Here is a 20,408-nt window from a genome sequence, read left to right on the forward strand (position 1 = left end):
GCTGTCGGGGAGCCCCAGTGGATAGAAGAGATGAGACAAGAGCTGAAGAACATCAGGGGCGAGTTGGCCGAAGTGAAAAGAAGGACCGAGCTCATGACTGGTTGGCCTAGTTTCAATCCTGGGCCCTGGGGGCCTCGCAATGCCCGGACCGGCTGGGCCTCGCAGCCCCGGTGCTATGAGTGCGGGGAGCTAGGCCATTTCGCACGAGAGTGTCCGCGGCGTGGGAGATACCCACCCCGGCGGCCTTTAAACTAGAGGGCTCCGGGCTGGGGGGACGCCGCTCTGAGCCAGAAGCCACGACATGGGGTGGTGGAAGTCCCAAAGATCTTTTCGCAAAGTGTCCGGTGGTATGGGCAGAGGTCGAGGGCCGTGCCGACCGGTGCCCAGTGGACACGGGGTCGCAAGTAACGACCATGCCTGCAACTTATTTCCGGCAGCATTTTCCCGAGGCAGCGAGACCCCAGTGGGGGGTCCATGATAAGACTGGTAGCCGCCAATCAACTACTGGTCCCTGTTGCCGGGGTGGTTTGGATGCAGATGACGCTGTGTGGCAAATCCCTCGGTCGCCGAGGAGTGATCCTGACCCAAGGGGAAACAAATAACAAACATCCAGTCATCCTGGGCATGAACATACTGCGGGAGTTTGGCAATTTACTCCTCAATGACCCCACGCAAGAGACCCTGAACCAGTGGGGTTCCCACACGGCCCAAGGGCAGGTCTTCCAGCAGTTGGTGCGTGAGGCGTGAGCTCTCCAGGACTGCCAGGAGGGCGAGGCACTGGGCAAAGTCATCATGCCAGCGGCTCCCCCGCTCATACTGCCCCCTGGGCAGACAGTGGTGGCCCTGCCTATCCGGGACCCGGTGCCTTTGGAGGGCGTGGAGATGCAGGTGGAGCCATGCTACTCGGAACGCCTGCCCCCTGGCAACTGGTGGCCCGCTTCCTTGCCACGTTAAGTAGAGGGACCGTTCTGGTGCGCTGCGTCAACCTAGAAGACCAAGACATCGTCTTGAAGCCCCGGGCCGAAATGGCTAAGCTGGTAAGACATTTGGGAAAGGTGCTGCCAGCCCCTACGGTCCGATTAAAGGTGCAACCCGAGGACCCTTGGGCAGTGACTATTCGAACTCTGCAGACTGCCGAGTCCTCGACCCAGGAGATGGGTCAAAACATCATGGAAAGAATGCGGGACGAACTCTCCAGCCTGACTCCAGCCCAACTCCTCCAGGTAGAAACACTACTCGGACTGTACCACGAGGTATTCGCCAGGCACGAGGATGGTTTTGGATGCACCACAGCAATCACGCATGGAATTCCCATGGCAGGAACGGCCCCCATCCGGGAACGTATCGGCAAATCCCTCCACAGCTCTACCAGGAGGTGAAAACTTTACTGGGCCAAATGCTCCAGAAGGGGGTCATACGAGAAAGCCAGAGCCCCTGGGCGGCCTCCTTCGTGTTGGTCCGTAAAAAGGACGGCACCTTGCGATTCTGCGTGGACTATCAGAAGCTGAACGCCTGCACCATCAAAGACTCGTACCCGCTGCCCCGCATAGAAGAGTCCCTGTCCGCTTTGGGGAAGGCGACGTACTTCTCGACTTTAGATCTGGCAAGTGGGTACTGGCAAGTGCCGATGTCGGAGGAAGACAGGGCCAAGACGGCGTTCATTCTTCCCATGGGACTGTTCGAGTTCAACCGGATGTCGTTTGGGCTGGCCAACGCCCCGGGAACCTTTCAGCGGCTGATGGAGTGGTGTCTGGGAGATATCAACTTCGAAGCCACGCTGATATATCTGGATGATATCATCATCTATGCTGCCACGTTTGAGGACCACCTGCGGCGGTTGGGGCAGGTGCTCGGCCGGCTGCAGAAGTACGGGTTGAAGGTAAAACCCCAGAAATGCCACCTGTTCCGCACTCAGATCGAATATCTGGGGCATATCGTCTCCGCCGAGGGCGTTAGATTTAGACCGTCCCTGGAAAAGGTTGCTGCCATCCAGGGATGGCCTACCCCCGAGACGGTAAAAGACGTGCGGGCCTTCCTGGGGTTGGCCGGATACTACCGTCGTTTCGTAAAGAATTTTGCACGCAGAGCCTGAGCTCTGCAGGACCTGCTAAAGGGGGCTCCTGCCGGGGCGAATGGGCGAAAGATCCACTGGCAACAACCGCAAGAAGAGGCTTTCCAAGACCTGAAGGCTGCACTCTCGGGTGCCCCGCTGTTAGCTTATGCGGATTTGTCGCAACCGTTCATACTGCACACCGATGGGAGCCTCCACGGGCTACGGCCGGGAGAGAGTGATCGCCTGTGGTAGCCGATCACTTCATGACTCCGAGCGTAACCATGACAATTACAGCTCTTTTAAGCTCGAGCTCCTCGCGGTAGTGTGGGCCATGATGGAGCGGTTCGCAGAGTACCTGGCAGGCTCCGAGGTGGTGTGGGGACCGACAACAACCCGCTGGCCCATTTGGAAAATGCCAAACTAGGGGCTCTGGAGCAGCAATGGGTGGCCCAGATGACCAAGTTCAACTATAGGATAATCTATAAAAGAGCAGAAAATGTGGACGCCGACGCCCTCTCCAGAATCTGGCATACAACCCCAGGGAAAAGTTGGGATGACGAATTGGAAGGGGAAGAGACGCCGTTCGCCCTCACCTGTCATGTCGGACGCTGTTCACACCACAGCGTCCGGCAGGCAGCGGTAGTTCCATCTCCGTCCACTATAGCCTCAGTGGCGCCGGCTTGATTTTACTCAGGTTATCTGGGGTTAATCTAGCTGGAAATCAGGTGGGATGTTTGGTCAAGCCCACGGTCTTTAAATAGTCGTGCTGGCCTGTGGGCGTCGCCGATTATAGCTTGTGTTTTGTGCCAAGTGGTTCCGGTCTGGAGAGGAGGTGTTGGAGAGAGAAATTCATATCTGGTGTCGTATGATCCGTTGTTACCTTTTCACCTTCCTATATTTGTGCTTTGTTTTGCCCTGTTCACATTATAGTATTGTCCTGTGTGGTTGCGGCGCGGTGCGGTTTGAGTTCTCCCAGTCTGTCATTACTGTGTGGGCTTTGGTGGTTTTACAACTCACTGGGTGGAGGGTGGAGGGTTCAGCTTAGGGCTGAGCAGGAGATAAGGAGAGGCTGGAGGCTCAGGCATTTGCACCTTTAGCAAAAACCCTGGGTTGAGGGTCAGACAGGGTTTTCCCTAGTTTGAGGGACTCCGCAGGGGCCCGGGTTTTGTCAGCCTCCTTTGACCTAAGCCCCGCATAACATTATAATCGGCCTAACATTTTTTCCATGGATTCCATGACTTCCATTAACCGCCAGTTGGCGGCGCTGTCCGTACAGGTCACCGAGTTGAAGGGGGCAGTTCAGCAGCAGGGCCTGGTTGTAGCTAATGTGCAAGCGGCTTCTGCAGGTGCAGGTGCAGAGCCTAAGATTCCGCTGCCTGAACGATTTTCTGGGGAACGCAGCAAATTTGTCATCTTTCGGGAGGCCTGCAAGTTATACTTTCGCATGCGCCCGGTCTCCTCAGGTAATGAGGCTCAGCGGGTGGGTCTGGTGTTATCTTTACTGAGTGGGGACCCCCAAGCATGGGCGTTTTCCTTACCAGCCGACTCTGCTACGTTTCATTTGGTTGAGAATGTTTTTTCAGCACTCGGACTCATTTATGATGACCCCGACAGATTGGCTTTGGCGGAATCTAAAATCCGCGCCCTCCGTCAGGGGGAACGTATGGCGGAAGACTATTGTTCAGAATTTCGCCGTTGGGCAGTAGACACACAGTGGAACGACCCAGCGCTGCGGAGTCAGTTTATTCATGGGGTCTCAGAAAGAGTTAAACAGGCCCTCCTGATGTATGAGACTCCTGCATCGTTAGAATCTGCCATGAGTTTGGTTATTCGTATTGATCGCCGTTTGCGTCAAGGGGCGCAGGAGACGCTGCCTCTAGGGGAAAGCAGGGGTGCAAGTGTGGTTGCTGCAGGTGAGCCCACGGAACCTATGCAAATCGCGGGGGTATCGCATGTGCAGCGTCGCGTTCCTGGGTTCAGGAAGCATGGAGCATGTTTTTACTGTGGTAAAAGAGATCATTATGTAAATGCTTGTCCTGTTCTACCAAAGAAAGTCGCACCGGCGGAAAACTGGTAAGCTCAGAGGGTATGGAGGAGGCCCAACTGAGCGTATGCATATCCTCCATGATGGTATCTCAATGTATGCTCCCTGCCAGGGTTATTATTGCGGGCAGAGAGCTACCAATATCAGTGTTTGTGGATAGCGGTTCAGCCACCAATCTCATGGATGAGGAGTTTGCACGCATGGCAGGTTTCAAGATCGAAAAACTCCCTCATCCTATTCGCGTGGTTACCATTAATGCCGCTCCCCTCCCACCGGGGGAGATTACTGAGTTTGTAGCTGAGGTTAAACTCCACATTGGGGTCCTACATTCTGAGTGGGTTACATGTAGGGTACTCAATAATCTCCCATAACAAATGGTCCTGGGTTTCCCATGGTTGTGTAAGCACAACCCGGTGATTGACTGGAGAACCCAGGACATAGTCCAGTGGAGCAGTTTCTGCCAGGAAAATTGCTTGGCCACATGTGTGTCCGCCGTGAAGTCCAGCCTTCCGGAGGCATTGCTGGATTTTGCGGACGTATTCTCTGAGAGGGGTTGCTCAGAACTACCTCCACATCGAGCCTATGACTGTCAGATTAGGTTAAAACCCGGGGCTAAATTGCCAAAGGCGAGGATGTTTAGTATTTCTGGTCCGGAGAGACAAGCTCTTAAGGATTACATTGCGGAGAGTTTAAGTAAAGGGCACATCCGGCCTTCATCCTCACCTGTAGCAGCGGGGTTTTTCTTCATTAAGAAAAAAGATGGGGGGTTACGCCCGTGTCTGGATTTCCGGGAGTTAAACCAGATTACGGTCCGTGATCCCTACCCGATGCCTCTGATCCCTGATTTGTTCAACCAGGTGGCGGGTGCGAAGTGGTTTTCCAAACTTGACCTCAGGGGGGCATATAACCTCATAAGGGTCCGCCACGGGGATGAGTGGAAGACGGCATTTAATACCCCTGAGGGTCATTTTGAAAGCCTAGTTATGCCATTTGGGTTGACAACCGCGCCGGCTGTGTTCCAACATTTCATAAATGATGTATTTGCTCATGTGCTGGGGAAATTTGTGATTGTGTACCTGGATGATATCCTCATTTATTCGAGCGACCAGGACACTCATTTAGAGCATGTCAGGCAGGTGTTACAGCTGCTCCGTGAGAATAAGCTCTATGCTAAGCTTGAAAAATGCATGTTTTTTGTTCAAGAGTTGCCTTTTTTGGGATATATTGTGTCCGCCGCAGGGTTTAAAATGGATGCCGCGAAGATGCAAGAGGTGCTGCGATGGGAACGGCCTGGTAATCTAAAAGCGCTCCAGCGGTTCCTTGGGTTTGCTAACTATTATAGGAAGTTTATTAAGAATTTCTCTACTATAGCCAAACCGCTCACGGACATGACGAAAAAAGGTACCAATCTCGCTATCTGGTCTGAGGATGCGGTGCGTGCATTTGAGCTTCTGAAGAACCGTTTTGCTTCAGCCCCCATTCTGGTGCAACCGGACGTATCTAAACCTTTTACGGTGGAGGTCGATGCGTCTGAGGTGGGAGTGGGGGCAGTACTGTCACAGGGCTCGTCCTTGAGCAATTTGCGTCCATGCGCCTACTTCTCCAAGAAGCTGTCGCCGGCCGAACGGAATTACGACATCGGCAACAGGGAGTTGTTGGCCATCAAATTGGCTTTTGAGGAATGGCGACACTTCTTGGAGGGGGTGGCCCAACAGGTCACAGTCATCACCGACCATAAAAACCTGCTCTATCTGGAGTCGGCCAAGCGTCTGTCTCCCAGGCAGGCTCGCTGGGCATTGTTTTTTACACGTTTTAACTTTCTGGTGACTTACCGTCCTGGGGCGAAAAACACCAAGGCGGATGCCTTGTCCAGGTGTTTTCCGGGGGGAGAACCTCGGGAAGATCCGGTACCCATCCTCCAGGAAGGTGTAGTGGTTTCGGCTCTCACGACTGAGGTAGAGGCGGAGATTGCCGAGGCCCAGGAGGAGGTACCACCAGGACTTCCCGCTAATAAGTCGTTCGTACCCCTTCATCTTCGTCTTAAAGTGTTGGGGGAACACCACGACTCGGTCCTGGCCGGTCATCCAGGGGTTAGGGGCACCTTGGAACTGGTATCGCGCCGCTTCTGGTGGCCAAAAATCCGGCAGGACGTGGTTTCGTACGTGACAGCTTGCATCACGTGCGCCAGGGCCAAGTCGCCCAGAACCCGTCCTGCTGGCACTCTACAGCCGCTGGGGATACCTAGTAGGCCATGGACAGAAATCTCCATGGACTTTATCACAGACTTGCCTGCCTCGGCGGGGAACACGGTCATCCTGGTGGTGGTTGATTGATTTTCGAAGATGGCGCATTTTGTGTCGTTGCCTTCCTTGCCCAACGCGAAGACGTTGGCTCAGGTCTTTGTGCAGGAGGTGGTCAGACTGCACGGAGTTCCGTCGGACATAGTGTCTGATAGGGGTACCCAGTTTGTAGCGAAGTTTTGGAAAGCTTTTTGCTCACGATTGGGGATCAAGTTGTCTCATTCGTCGGCGTTTCATCCGCAGTCAAATGGTCAAACTGAGCGCATGAACCAAAATCTGGAGCACTATTTGCGATGTTTTGTGTCTGACAACCAAGAGGTGTGGTCGACGTTCCTTCCCTTGGCCGAGTTCGCATTAAATAATCACCGGCAAGAATCATCGGGAGAGTCTCCGTTCTTTTGTGTTTATGGGCACCATCCTCAATTTTGTACCTTGCATCAGGGGGGCTCTGGGGGCGTCCCAGAGGAGGACCGGTTAGGAGTTCAACTATCATCGGTCTGGAGGAGTGTGAAACAGCGATTGCTGAGCATGAGTGCAAGATACAAACGCGTGGCTGACTCTAGACGCGTGCCAGGTCCGGACCTGTGTGTGGGTGATTGGGTGTGGTTAGCTACTAAAAACATAAAACTCAAAATTCCATCATTGAAATTGGGTCCAAGATTTATTGGCCCTTTTAAGATTGCTGCCATCATTAACCCGGTCGCTTATCGGTTGGAGCTTCCTGCGGTATACAAGATACACAACGTGTTTCACAGGTCTTTCTGTGGACACGACGCCGATGCCACCTCCAGTCATGGTGGATGGCGATTTAGAGTTTGAAGTCTCCAAGGTGGTGGACTCTCGAGTACTGCGCCGTACTCTTCAGTATTTGGTGCACTGGCGGGGGTATGGTCCGGAGGAGAGGTCTTGGGTACCAGCCTCGGACATATATGCGGATCGGCTGGTCAGTTCCTTTCACCGCCGCCATCCGGACAAGCCGGGTCCTATGAGTCTTGAGGGCCCTGGGGTCCCTCGTAGAAGACGGGGTACTGTCATGTCGGACGCTGTTCACACCACAGCGTCCGGCAGGCAGCGGTAGTTCCATCTCCGTCCACTATAGCCTCAGTGGCGCCGGCTTGATTTTACTCAGGTTATCTGGGGTTAATCTAGCTGGAAATCAGGTGGGATGTTTGGTCAAGCCCACGGTCTTTAAATAGTCGTGCTGGCCTGTGGGCGTCGCCGATTATAGCTTGTGTTTTGTGCCAAGTGGTTCCGGTCTGGAGAGGAGGTGTTGGAGAGAGAAATTCATATCTGGTGTCGTATGATCCGTTGTTACCTTTTCGCCTTCCTATAGTTGTGCTTTGTTTTGCCCTGTTCACATTATAGTATTGTCCTGTGTGGTTGCGGCGCGGTGTGGTTTGAGTTCTCCCGGTCTGTCATTACTGTGTGGGCTTTGGTGGTTTTACAACTCACAGGGTGGAGGGTTCAGCTTAGGGCTGAGCAGGAGATAAGGAGAGGCTGGAGGCTCAGGCATTTGCACCTTTAGCAAAAACCCTGGGTTGAGGGTCAGACAGGGTTTTCCCTAGTTTGAGGGACTCCGCAGGGGCCCGGGTTTGTCAGCCTCCTTTGACCTAAGCCCCGCATAACATCACCGCCGCCGTGCTCATGGCTGCCACAGAGGAGGAATCCCAGCTAGGACCCTCACGGGGTATGCTGGAGCAATCACGTGACAGATGGATCCAACAGAAGCAAGAAGATGGAGAAATTGGGCTCGTACACCGATGGGTGACCACCGGCAGACTACCCCCCCGACTCTCAGAGACAGACCTTAACTCAGGATATGTTGCTGATGTTACGCCAATGGGAGAAACTGGCCATCAAAAAAGGACTATTGTATCGTAAGACCGTATCACGGGTGACATCTGCAACAACTTGGCAGGTAGTCGTGCCCGGAGCCCAACTCAGTGAACTGGCTCGGGAAGCCCACGAAAAGGGGGCTCACTTCGGAGCTCAAAAGACCTTGCAATGATTGGAGCAGATAATTTACCATCTGCCCTTGCACGCTGCTGTGGAAGAAACTTGACGAGCCTGCCGCCTATGTGAGCTAGCTAAACCACCCGCACAACGGGCCCCGGTGCAAACGATAGTGATATCAGCCCCCCTTGAGCTCTTGACAGTGGACTATTTGACCATTGGTCCCGCATACCAGGGATATGAACATTGTCTCGTTATGGTGGATCATTTCACCAAATTTACCGTGGTAACCCCCACCCGAGATCAAACTGTGGAGTCGGCCGCCTATGCAATTTGTAAAAACTTTATCTAAGTGTACGGCTGCCCTCAACGGATACATTCAGACCAGGGAGCGTGCTTTCTGGGGAAAGTCATGGAGGAATTACATCGCCTCTATGGTATCGACAAATCCCGGACAACGCCATACTACCCGCAGGGAAACGTGGCCTGCGAACGATTTAATCGGACCCTAATTCAAGTGTTGCGTACCCTGGAGAGTGACCGGAAGGCCCGCTGGCCTGAGTATGTCCCTGAACTAGTGTGGGTCTATGACAACCGGGTACACCGGGTTACCGGCTATACCCCCTACTCACTGCTATTTGGGCGAGAAGGCAAAGGGATCACAGAGTTGAACCCGGAGGAACCCCAACCCTGGACCGGGGTGTCTTCATGGATCCGAAACCTCCGACACCGGTTACAGAACCTCCACCATATAGTCCATACAAAACTCCAGGACCTAGAGCACCCAGGGGGGACTCCGCCTCTGCCCAACGACATCCAAACTGGGGATCGAGTACTTGTGCTAGACCAGCGCCCCCAGAACAAGTTAGAACCTCGGTGGGAAGAAAGCCCTTACCGCGTATTGCGCCGAATAAGCTCCGACGGGCCTGTATACGAGATACAACCTGAGAAAGACAGGGCACTTCCCACTCGTACTGTGCACAGTAATATGTTACGACCCTGTACATCTGCCGACCCCATGCGACCCGAGCCTACTCCTCAGGTCCCCGACCCACTGCCAACAGTCTGGGACCTGGATGACGAAGAAGACTTTCCAGCAGTACCCGCTGACTCTCCAAGGAATGATATCTCAGTAGGCCCAGTCAACCCACCACCTTCCACCACCCCAGAAAGCTCCACCACAGTCGAACTGAGACGCTCCGAGCGGTCAACAGCTGGCAAACCCCCCGAACGTTACGAACAGGACCAGTTCGTATGGCAACAAGACCTTTTGTTTCAAAGGCCAACTCGAGCCTAGTAAGGCCCTCGCCCGAGGACTGACGAGCATACAGGATGGGGGAGTGTAGGAGGAAGGGCCCTCGCCGAGTGTCCGGGTCGGAACCAAGGGGACCGTCATCTAAGTTCCTAGGGGGTCTGTTTCCGGGGAGCAGAGTTAGGGGACGGACCGCTGAGACAGACAGAATGGTTGGGGGTGGAGCCTATATAAAAGGGGCGGAGGACGCCAGTCAGAGTGAGTCAGCAGAACGGGAGAGAAGGAGCAGGAGACCGAGTGAGAGCCATGAGCAGAAACCAGAAAGGAGGACAGCGACAGGAGGGAGGCTCACGGTGGACTGCAGAGAGACGGCACCGAGCCGACCTACAGAAGACCGCTGCTTCACTCCAACCCGCGGCCGCTGCCGCCTCACTCCAGCTCGTGGCTGCGGCCTGCCCGCTGCGGCACACAGCCACTGCCGCTTCACCCCGACCGCGGCTGCGGCTTGTCCATTGCCGCTCGCAACCGCCCCGCTCCAGTCCGTGGCAAGGGCCGTCACCCGCCGCTGGTCCCCTAGTGCAGCGCCAGTGGCCTACCAACCACCACTCAGCCCCGCCGCTGCCTGCCCCGTTCAGGGGCTGCGGCCTCGACTCTCCCACTCCCAGGCGGTGTCCCGCTGCCTCTGCCGGGGGACATTCCACCAAAGAACCCTTCTAGGGCCTGTTGTGCCCCTGCTTCGTCTGGGCGTCGGAAGGCCCGAAGACTACGCCAGATCCTCACCAGCTGGACCCAGCGGCTGCGACGCCGAAGCACCATCGTCCAGGACGCCGAGGGACGTCAGGACGGATGTGACACTACATAACTAAGGACCCATAGTCGGCCATACCGCGGCCCTATAGTGACCGGCCTTTGCCGGAGTAGTCGTGTTCTTATAACCAGTGTTTGCTTGTACTGGGTCCCTGCGAGGACAATTTCTGTTATTTTGTTTGGTTGCTTAGGATAGCCCTACCGGCATCAATCCATAAGTTATTACATAAAGTTCAATCCGTCTCGCGTCTCGTCACTGCATCCCTCGTACCTGCCATTACCACAAATGCATAATAAATAGTTGATTGTGCGGAACCAGGCTGCGAAATAGTAGTTTTTGTAGTTATAGTTTTGGTTTAGAAAAGTTAAATAGGTTTTATTACTTGGGCAATAATATAAAGGCTTGTATAATTTAAGTGATGTTACATTTTATCCCGTATGTAAACCGGTATGCACATTTTGCTTTGCATCTAATACTATGCGAAATATATGTACTCTATGAAGTACTTATCACCATATACGAGTATGTATGCTGTATATTCTGTTTATCGTTTAATAAACGAATTAAAAAAAAAATATGCAGCTGTGGGGACTCAAACAGGTCACTCAAGCACCCGCTATACCCGAGCACCCTAGGCAAACTCCAGTATAAGCACTTGCGCTCATCACTAAGTATTAACAATACTTCAGATTGATATGGGTTCAGCCGTACCAAATATGTGTACTCTATAATTTTTTTTTTTTTACTTTTTTTTAAGTCACATTAGTGCGCTGAAAAAATAAATAAAATTAAACGTAATAAAAAAATGTTTTGGAAAAATAAATCTAATAAATAAAAACAAGAAACATATTCGGTGTCGCCACACCAGTAAAAAAGTCTGATCTATCAAAATAGTAAATTAAAATAAAAAAAAAACAAACACCAAAATTACTGTTTTCTGGTCACCGCTCCCTCTTCAACAATGCAGTAAAAAGTGATCGAAATGTCGCAAGATCCTCAGGACGTAAAAAAAATTCCCTACAACTCGACAATCAACACACAATAATCAAAGCTCTCTTTTTTTTTTTTTGCAAAGTTTTAACCCCTTAATGCAAGTCAAGCTGTTTGATGCCGGCTAAGGAGACAAAAAAACAAAATGTAAGCGCTATTGATAGAAAGAGAAAATCGTTCCGCATCACAAAAAATGGTAACGCAAAGAAAATTTATTTTTTTAAAAAATTCTGAATAAAATAATAAAAATTCTACACTACACGTTTGGTGTCACGATAATTATAGAGCATGGAGGGGTCAAGCCTTCTGGTGGGTGTGAGCTATGTGGGGGCAGCACCTGGTAGAGAATGGAGGGGTCACTCTCCTGGTGGGTGTCAGCTGTGTTGGGGCAGCACCTGGTAGAGAATGGAGGGGTCACTCTCCTGGTGGGTGTGAGCTGTGTGGGGGCAGCACCTGGTAGAGAATGGAGGGGTCACTCTCCTGGTGGGTGTCGGCTGTGTGGGGGCAGCACCTGGTAGAGAATGGAGGAGTCACTCTCCTGGTGGGTGTCAGCTGTGTGGGGGCAGCACCTGGTAGAGAATGGAGGGGTCTCTCTCCTGGTGGGTGTCAGCTGTGTGGGGGCAGCACCTGGTAGAGAATGGAGGGGTCACTCTCCTGGTGGGTGTCGGCTGTGTGGGGGCAGCACCTGGTAGAGAATGGAGGGGTCACTCTCCTGGTGGGTGTGAGCTATGTGGGGGCAGCACCTGGTAGAGAATGGAGGGGTCACTCTCCTGGTGGGTGTCAGCTGTGTTGGGGCAGCACCTGGTAGAGAATGGAGGGGTCACTCTCCTGGTGGGTGTCAGCTGTGTGGGGGCAGCACCTGGTAGAGAATGGAGGGGTCACTCTCCTGGTGGGTGTCGGCTGTGTGGGGGCAGCACCTGGTAGAGAATGGAGGAGTCACTCTCCTGGTGGGTGTCAGCTGTGTGGGGGCAGCACCTGGTAGAGAATGGAGGGGTCTCTCTCCTGGTGGGTGTCAGCTGTGTGGGGGCAGCACCTGGTAGAGAATGGAGGGGTCACTCTCCTGGTGGGTGTCGGCTGTGTGGGGGCAGCACCTGGTAGAGAATGGAGGGGTCACTCTCCTGGTGGGTGTGAGCTATGTGGGGGCAGCACCTGGTAGAGAATGGAGGGGTCACTCTCCTGGTGGGTGTGAGCTGTGTAGGGGCAGCACCTGGTAGAGAATGGAGGGGTCACTCTCCTGGTGGGTGTCGGCTGTGTGGGGGCAGCACCTGGTAGAGAATGGAGGGGTCTCTCTCCTGGTGGGTGTGAGCTGTGTGGGGGCAGCACCTGGTAGAGAATGGAGGGGTCACTCTCCTGGTGGGTGTCGGCTGTGTGGGGGCAGCACCTGGTAGAGAATGGAGGGGTCACTCTCCTGGTGGGTGTGAGCTATGTGGGGGCAGCACCTGGTAGAGAATGGAGGGGTCACTCTCCTGGTGGGTGTGAGCTGTGTAGGGGCAGCACCTGGTAGAGAATGGAGGGGTCACTCTCCTGGTGGGTGTCGGCTGTGTGGGGGCAGCACCTGGTAGAGAATGGAGGGGTCACTCTCCTGCTGGGTGTCAGCTGTGTGGGGGCAGCACCTGGTAGAGAATGGAGGGGTCACTCTCCTGGTGGGTGTGAGCTGTGTAGGGGCAGCACCTGGTAGAGAATGGAGGGGTCTCTCTCCTGGTGGGTGTCAGCTGTGTGGGGGCAGCACCTGGTAGAGAATGGAGGGGTCACTCTCCTGGTGGGTGTCAGCTGTGTGGGGGCAGCACCTGGTAGAGAATGGAGGGGTCACTCTCCTGGTGGGTGTCGGCTGTGTGGGGGCAGCACCTGGTAGAGAATGGAGGAGTCACTCTCCTGGTGGGTGTGAGCTGTGTGGGGGCAGCACCTGGTAGAGAATGGAGGAGTCACTCTCCTGGTGGGTGTGAGCTGTGTGGGGGCAGCACCTGGTAGAGAATGGAGGGGTCACTCTCCTGGTGGGTGTCGGCTGTGTGGGGGCAGCACCTGGTAGAGAATGGAGGGGTCACTCTCCTGGTGGGTGTCGGCTGTGTGGGGGCAGCACCTGGTAGAGAATGGAGGAGTCACTCTCCTGGTGGGTGTGAGCTGTGTGGGGGCAGCACCTGGTAGAGAATGGAGGAGTCACTCTCCTGGTGGGTGTCGGCTGTGTGGGGGCAGCACCTGGTAGAGAATGGAGGGGTCACTCTCCTGCTGGGTGTGAGCTGTGTGGGGGCAGCACCTGGTAGAGAATGGAGGGGTCTCTCTCCTGGTGGGTGTCAGCTGTGTGGGGGCAGCACCTGGTAGAGAATGGAGGGGTCACTCTCCTGGTGGGTGTCAGCTGTGTGGGGGCAGCACCTGGTAGAGAATGGAGGGGTCACTCTCCTGGTGGGTGTCAGCTGTGTTGGGGCAGCACCTGGTAGAGAATGGAGGGGTCACTCTCCTGCTGGGTGTGAGCTGTGTGGGGGCAGCACCTGGTAGAGAATGGAGTGGTCACTCTCCTGGTGGGTGTCGGCTGTGTGGGGGCAGCACCTGGTAGAGAATGGAGGAGTCACTCTCCTGGTGGGTGTGAGCTGTGTGGGGGCAGCACCTGGTAGAGAATGGAGTGGTCACTCTCCTGGTGGGTGTCGGCTGTGTGGGGGCAGCACCTGGTAGAGAATGGAGGAGTCACTCTCCTGGTGGGTGTCGGCTGTGTGGGGGCAGCACCTGGTAGAGAATGGAGGGGTCACTCTCCTGCTGGGTGTCAGCTGTGTGGGGGCAGCACCTGGTAGAGAATGGAGTGGTCACTCTCCTGGTGGGTGTCGGCTGTGTGGGGGCAGCACCTGGTAGAGAATGGAGTGGTCACTCTCCTGCTGGGTGTCGGCTGTGTGGGGGCAGCACCTGGTAGAGAATGGAGGGGTCACTCTCCTGGTGGGTGTGAGCTGTGTGGGGGCAGCACCTGGTAGAGAATGGAGGGGTCTCTCTCCTGGTGGGTGTCAGCTGTGTGGGGGCAGCACCTGGTAGAGAATGGAGGGGTCACTCTCCTGGTGGGTGTGAGCTGTGTGGGGGCAGCACCTGATAGAGAATGGAGGGGTCACTCTCCTGGTGGGTGTCAGCTGTGTGGGGGCAGCACCTGGTAGAGAATGGAGGGGTCTCTCTCCTGGTGGGTGTCAGCTGTGTGGGGGCAGCACCTGGTAGAGAATGGAGGGGTCACTCTCCTGGTGGGTGTCAGCTGTGTTGGGGCAGCACCTGGTAGAGAATGGAGTGGTCACTCTCCTGGTGGGTGTCAGCTGTGTGGGGGCAGCACCTGGTAGAGAATGGAGGGGTCACTCTCCTGGTGGGTGTCAGCTGTGTTGGGGCAGCACCTGGTAGAGAATGGAGGGGTCACTCTCCTGCTGGGTGTCAGCTGTGTGGGGGCAGCACCTGGTAGAGAATGGAGGGGTCACTCTCCTGGTGGGTGTCAGCTGTGTGGGGGCAGCACCTGGTAGAGAATGGAGGGGTCACTCTCCTGGTGGGTGTCAGCTGTGTGGGGGCAGCACCTGGTAGAGAATGGAGGGGTCACTCTCCTGGTGGGTGTCAGCTGTGTTGGGGCAGCACCTGGTAGAGAATGGAGGGGTCACTCTCCTGGTGGGTGTCAGCTGTGTTGGGGCAGCACCTGGTAGAGAATGGAGGGGTCACTCTCCTGGTGGGTGTCAGCTGTGTTGGGGCAGCACCTGGTAGAGAATGGAGGGGTCACTCTCCTGGTGGGTGTCAGCTGTGTGGGGGCAGCACCTGGTAGAGAATGGAGGGGTCACTCTCCTGGTGGGTGTCAGCTGTGTTGGGGCAGCACCTGGTAGAGAATGGAGGGGTCACTCTCCTGGTGGGTGTGAGCTGTGTTGGGGCAGCACCTGGTAGAGAATGGAGGGGTCTCTCTCCTGGTGGGTGTCAGCTGTGTGGGGGCAGCACCTGGTAGAGAATGGAGTGGTCACTCTCCTGGTGGGTGTGAGCTGTGTGGGGGCAGCACCTGGTAGAGAATGGAGGGGTCACTCTCCTGGTGGGTGTCAGCTGTGTTGGGGCAGCACCTGGTAGAGAATGGAGGGGTCACTCTCCTGGTGGGTGTCAGCTGTGTGGGGGCAGCACCTGGTAGAGAATGGAGTGGTCACTCTCCTGGTGGGTGTCAGCTGTGTGGGGGCAGCACCTGGTAGAGAATGGAGGGGTCACTCTCCTGCTGGGTGTCAGCTGTGTTGGGGCAGCACCTGGTAGAGAATGGAGGGGTCACTCTCCTGGTGGGTGTGAGCTGTGTGGGGGCAGCACCTGGTAGAGAATGGAGGGGTCACTCTCCTGGTGGGTGTCAGCTGTGTTGGGGCAGCACCTGGTAGAGAATGGAGGGGTCACTCTCCTGGTGGGTGTGAGCTGTGTTGGGGCAGCACCTGGTAGAGAATGGAGGGGTCTCTCTCCTGGTGGGTGTCAGCTGTGTGGGGGCAGCACCTGGTAGAGAATGGAGGGGTCTCTCTCCTGGTGGGTGTCAGCTGTGTGGGGGCAGCACCTGGTAGAGAATGGAGGGGTCACTCTCCTGCTGGGTGTCAGCTGTGTTGGGGCAGCACCTGGTAGAGAATGGAGGGGTCACTCTCCTGGTGGGTGTCAGATGTGTGGGGGCAGCACCTGGTAGAGAATGGAGGAGTCACTCTCCTGCTGGGTGTGAGCTGTGTTGGGGCAGCACCTGGTAGAGAATGGAGGGGTCACTCTCCTGCTGGGTGTGAGCTGTGTGGGGGCAGCACCTGGTAGAGAATGGAGGAGTCACTCTCCTGGTGGGTGTGAGCTGTGTGGGGGCAGCACCTGGTAGAGAATGGAGTGGTCACTCTCCTGGTGGGTGTGAGCTGTGTGGGGGCAGCACCTGGTAGAGAATGGAGGAGTCACTCTCCTGGTGGGTGTGAGCTGTGTGGGGGCAGCACCTGGTAGAGAATGGAGGAGTCACTCTCCTGGTGGGTGTCAGCTGTGTGGGGGCAGCACCTGGTAGAGAATGGAGGGGTCACTCTCCTGGTGGGTGTGAGCTGTGTTGGGGCAGCACCTGGTAGAGAATGGAGGGGTCACTCTCCTGGTGGGTGTGAGCTGTGTGGGGGCAGCACCTGGTAGAGAATGGAGGGGTCACTCTCCTGGTGGGTGTCAGCTGTGTGGGGGCAGCACCTGGTAGAGAATGGAGGGGTCACTCTCCTGGTGGGTGTCAGCTGTGTTGGGGCAGCACCTGGTAGAGAATGGAGGGGTCACTCTCCTGCTGGGTGTCAGCTGTGTGGGGGCAGCACCTGGTAGAGAATGGAGGGGTCACTCTCCTGGTGGGTGTCAGCTGTGTGGGGGCAGCACCTGGTAGAGAATGGAGGGGTCACTCTCCTGGTGGGTGTCAGCTGTGTGGGGGCAGCACCTGGTAGAGAATGGAGGGGTCACTCTCCTGGTGGGTGTCAGCTGTGTTGGGGCAGCACCTGGTAGAGAATGGAGGGGTCACTCTCCTGGTGGGTGTCAGCTGTGTTGGGGCAGCACCTGGTAGAGAATGGAGGGGTCACTCTCCTGGTGGGTGTCAGCTGTGTTGGGGCAGCACCTGGTAGAGAATGGAGGGGTCACTCTCCTGGTGGGTGTCAGCTGTGTGGGGGCAGCACCTGGTAGAGAATGGAGGGGTCACTCTCCTGGTGGGTGTCAGCTGTGTTGGGGCAGCACCTGGTAGAGAATGGAGGGGTCACTCTCCTGGTGGGTGTCAGCTGTGTGGGGGCAGCACCTGGTAGAGAATGGAGTGGTCACTCTCCTGGTGGGTGTGAGCTGTGTGGGGGCAGCACCTGGTAGAGAATGGAGGGGTCACTCTCCTGGTGGGTGTCAGCTGTGTTGGGGCAGCACCTGGTAGAGAATGGAGGGGTCACTCTCCTGGTGGGTGTCAGCTGTGTGGGGGCAGCACCTGGTAGAGAATGGAGTGGTCACTCTCCTGGTGGGTGTGAGCTGTGTGGGGGCAGCACCTGGTAGAGAATGGAGGGGTCACTCTCCTGCTGGGTGTCAGCTGTGTTGGGGCAGCACCTGGTAGAGAATGGAGGGGTCACTCTCCTGGTGGGTGTGAGCTGTGTGGGGGCAGCACCTGGTAGAGAATGGAGGGGTCACTCTCCTGGTGGGTGTCAGCTGTGTTGGGGCAGCACCTGGTAGAGAATGGAGGGGTCACTCTCCTGGTGGGTGTGAGCTGTGTTGGGGCAGCACCTGGTAGAGAATGGAGGGGTCTCTCTCCTGGTGGGTGTCAGCTGTGTGGGGGCAGCACCTGGTAGAGAATGGAGGGGTCACTCTCCTGCTGGGTGTCAGCTGTGTTGGGGCAGCACCTGGTAGAGAATGGAGGGGTCACTCTCCTGGTGGGTGTCAGATGTGTGGGGGCAGCACCTGGTAGAGAATGGAGGAGTCACTCTCCTGCTGGGTGTGAGCTGTGTTGGGGCAGCACCTGGTAGAGAATGGAGGGGTCACTCTCCTGCTGGGTGTGAGCTGTGTGGGGGCAGCACCTGGTAGAGAATGGAGGAGTCACTCTCCTGGTGGGTGTCAGCTGTGTGGGGGCAGCACCTGGTAGAGAATGGAGGAGTCACTCTCCTGGTGGGTGTGAGCTGTGTGGGGGCAGCACCTGGTAGAGAATGGAGGAGTCACTCTCCTGGTGGGTGTCAGCTGTGTGGGGGCAGCACCTGGTAGAGAATGGAGGGGTCACTCTCCTGGTGGGTGTGAGCTGTGTGGGGGCAGCACCTGGTAGAGAATGGAGGGGTCACTCTCCTGGTGGGTGTCAGCTGTGTGGGGGCAGCACCTGGTAGAGAATGGAGTGGTCACTCTCCTGGTGGGTGTCAGGTGTGTGGGGGCAGCACCTGGTAGAGAATGGAGGGGTCACTCTCCTGGTGGGTGTGAGCTGTGTGGGGGCAGCACCTGGTAGAGAATGGAGGAGTCACTCTCCTGGTGGGTGTGAGCTGTGTGGGGGCAGCACCTGGTAGAGAATGGAGGGGTCACTCTCCTGGTGGGTGTGAGCTGTGTGGGGGCAGCACCTGGTAGAGAATGGAGGGGTCACTCTCCTGGTGGGTGTGAGCTGTGTGGGGGCAGCACCTGGTAGAGAATGGAGGAGTCACTCTCCTGGTGGGTGTGAGCTGTGTGGGGGCAGCACCTGGTAGAGAATGGAGGGGTCACTCTCCTGGTGGGTGTGAGCTGTGTGGGGGCAGCACCTGGTAGAGAATGGAGGAGTCACTCTCCTGGTGGGTGTCAGCTGTGTGGGGGCAGCACCTGGTAGAGAATGGAGGGGTCACTCTCCTGCTGGGTGTGAGCTGTGTTGGGGCAGCACCTGGTAGAGAATGGAGGGGTCACTCTCCTGGTGGGTGTTAGCTGTGTGGGGGCAGCACCTGATAGAGAATGGAGGGGTCACTCTCCTGCTGGGTGTCAGCTGTGTGGGGGCAGCACCTGGTAGAGAATGGAGGGGTCACTCTCCTGCTGGGTGTCAGCTGTGTGGGGGCAGCACCTGGTAGAGAATGGAGGGGTCACTCTCCTGGTGGGTGTCAGCTGTGTGGGGGCAGCACCTGGTAGAGAATGGAGGGGTCACTCTCCTGGTGGGTGTCAGCTGTGTTGGGGCAGCACCTGGTAGAGAATGGAGGGGTCACTCTCCTGGTGGGTGTCAGCTGTGTTGGGGCAGCACCTGGTAGAGAATGGAGGGGTCACTCTCCTGGTGGGTGTGAGCTGTGTGGGGGCAGCACCTGGTAGAGAATGGAGGGGTCACTCTCCTGGTGGGTGTCAGCTGTGTTGGGGCAGCACCTGGTAGAGAATGGAGGGGTCACTCTCCTGGTGGGTGTCAGCTGTGTGGGGGCAGCACCTGGTAGAGAATGGAGGGGTCACTCTCCTGGTGGGTGTCAGCTGTGTTGGGGCAGCACCTGGTAGAGAATGGAGGGGTCACTCTCCTGGTGGGTGTGAGCTGTGTGGGGGCAGTACCTGGTAGAGAATGGAGGGGTCACTCTCCTGGTGGGTGTGAGCTGTGTTGGGGCAGCACCTGGTAGAGAATGGAGGGGTCACTCTCCTGCTGGGTGTCAGCTGTGTTGGGGCAGCACCTGGTAGAGAATGGAGGAGTCACTCTCCTGCTGGGTGTGAGCTGTGTTGGGGCAGCACCTGGTAGAGAATGGAGTGGTCACTCTCCTGGTGGGTGTGAGCTGTGTGGGGGCAGCACCTGGTAGAGAATGGAGGGGTCACTCTCCTGCTGGGTGTCAGCTGTGTTGGGGCAGCACCTGGTAGAGAATGGAGGGGTCACTCTCCTGGTGGGTGTCAGCTGTGTGGGGGCAGCACCTGGTAGAGAATGGAGGAGTCACTCTCCTGCTGGGTGTGAGCTGTGTTGGGGCAGCACCTGGTAGAGAATGGAGGGGTCACTCTCCTGCTGGGTGTCAGCTGTGTTGGGGCAGCACCTGGTAGAGAATGGAGGGGTCACTCTCCTGGTGGGTGTGAGCTGTGTGGGGGCAGCACCTGGTAGAGAATGGAGGGGTCACTCTCCTGCTGGGTGTCAGCTGTGTGGGGGCAGCACCTGATAGAGAATGGAGGGGTCACTCTCCTGGTGGGTGTCAGTAGTAGGAGCAATGCCTAGTAGAAGACTGTGAGAAAAGAGGATGATTGACCTCAAGGAGATCAACATCCAACACTGTGGAGACACCATCACGTGTTTCTCAACGCAGTGATTCTAGAGCACTGCCCCCATCCCTTATGGGAAATATGTAAAACATGCAAAAACGAAGCCGCGGAGACACCATCACATGTTTCTCAACGCAAGCAATGACTAGCCAGGTCTTTCACCGGGAAGGAACAACCACGGGAAGGGCAGTCTCCAATGAAGGAAACCACCTATGCCAAAACATGGTATCCATCCACAGACAGCTGTTTCGGGGTATTTGCCCCTCATCAGTGTGGAGTAGGAAACTGGCTAGAAGGAGCAATGCCTAGTAGAAGACTGTGAGAAAAGAGGATGATTGACCTCATGGAGATCAACATCCAACACTGTGGAGACACCATCACGTGTTTCT

At 56.1% G+C, this 20,408-nt stretch overlaps 1 protein-coding gene across 1 annotated transcript in view; it reads left to right on the forward strand.

The window, feature by feature from the left end:
* Window positions 1–7,670: 7,670 nt before the first annotated feature.
* The window catches only part of LOC141056225 (uncharacterized), a 97,660-nt gene continuing 84,922 nt past the window's right edge, over window positions 7,671–20,408 (forward strand). Inside the window, exon 1 of the mRNA XM_073552951.1 lies at window positions 7,671–7,690. The gene's annotated coding sequence lies outside the window, so the exon portion shown is untranslated. The remainder of the gene's footprint in view (window positions 7,691–20,408) is intronic.

The sequence above is a fragment of the Dendrobates tinctorius genome, unplaced genomic scaffold (assembly GCF_039654945.1).
Source record: "Dendrobates tinctorius isolate UK_male_01 unplaced genomic scaffold, ASM3965494v1 ptg000196l, whole genome shotgun sequence".
Taxonomy (NCBI): Eukaryota; Metazoa; Chordata; class Amphibia; order Anura; family Dendrobatidae; genus Dendrobates; species Dendrobates tinctorius.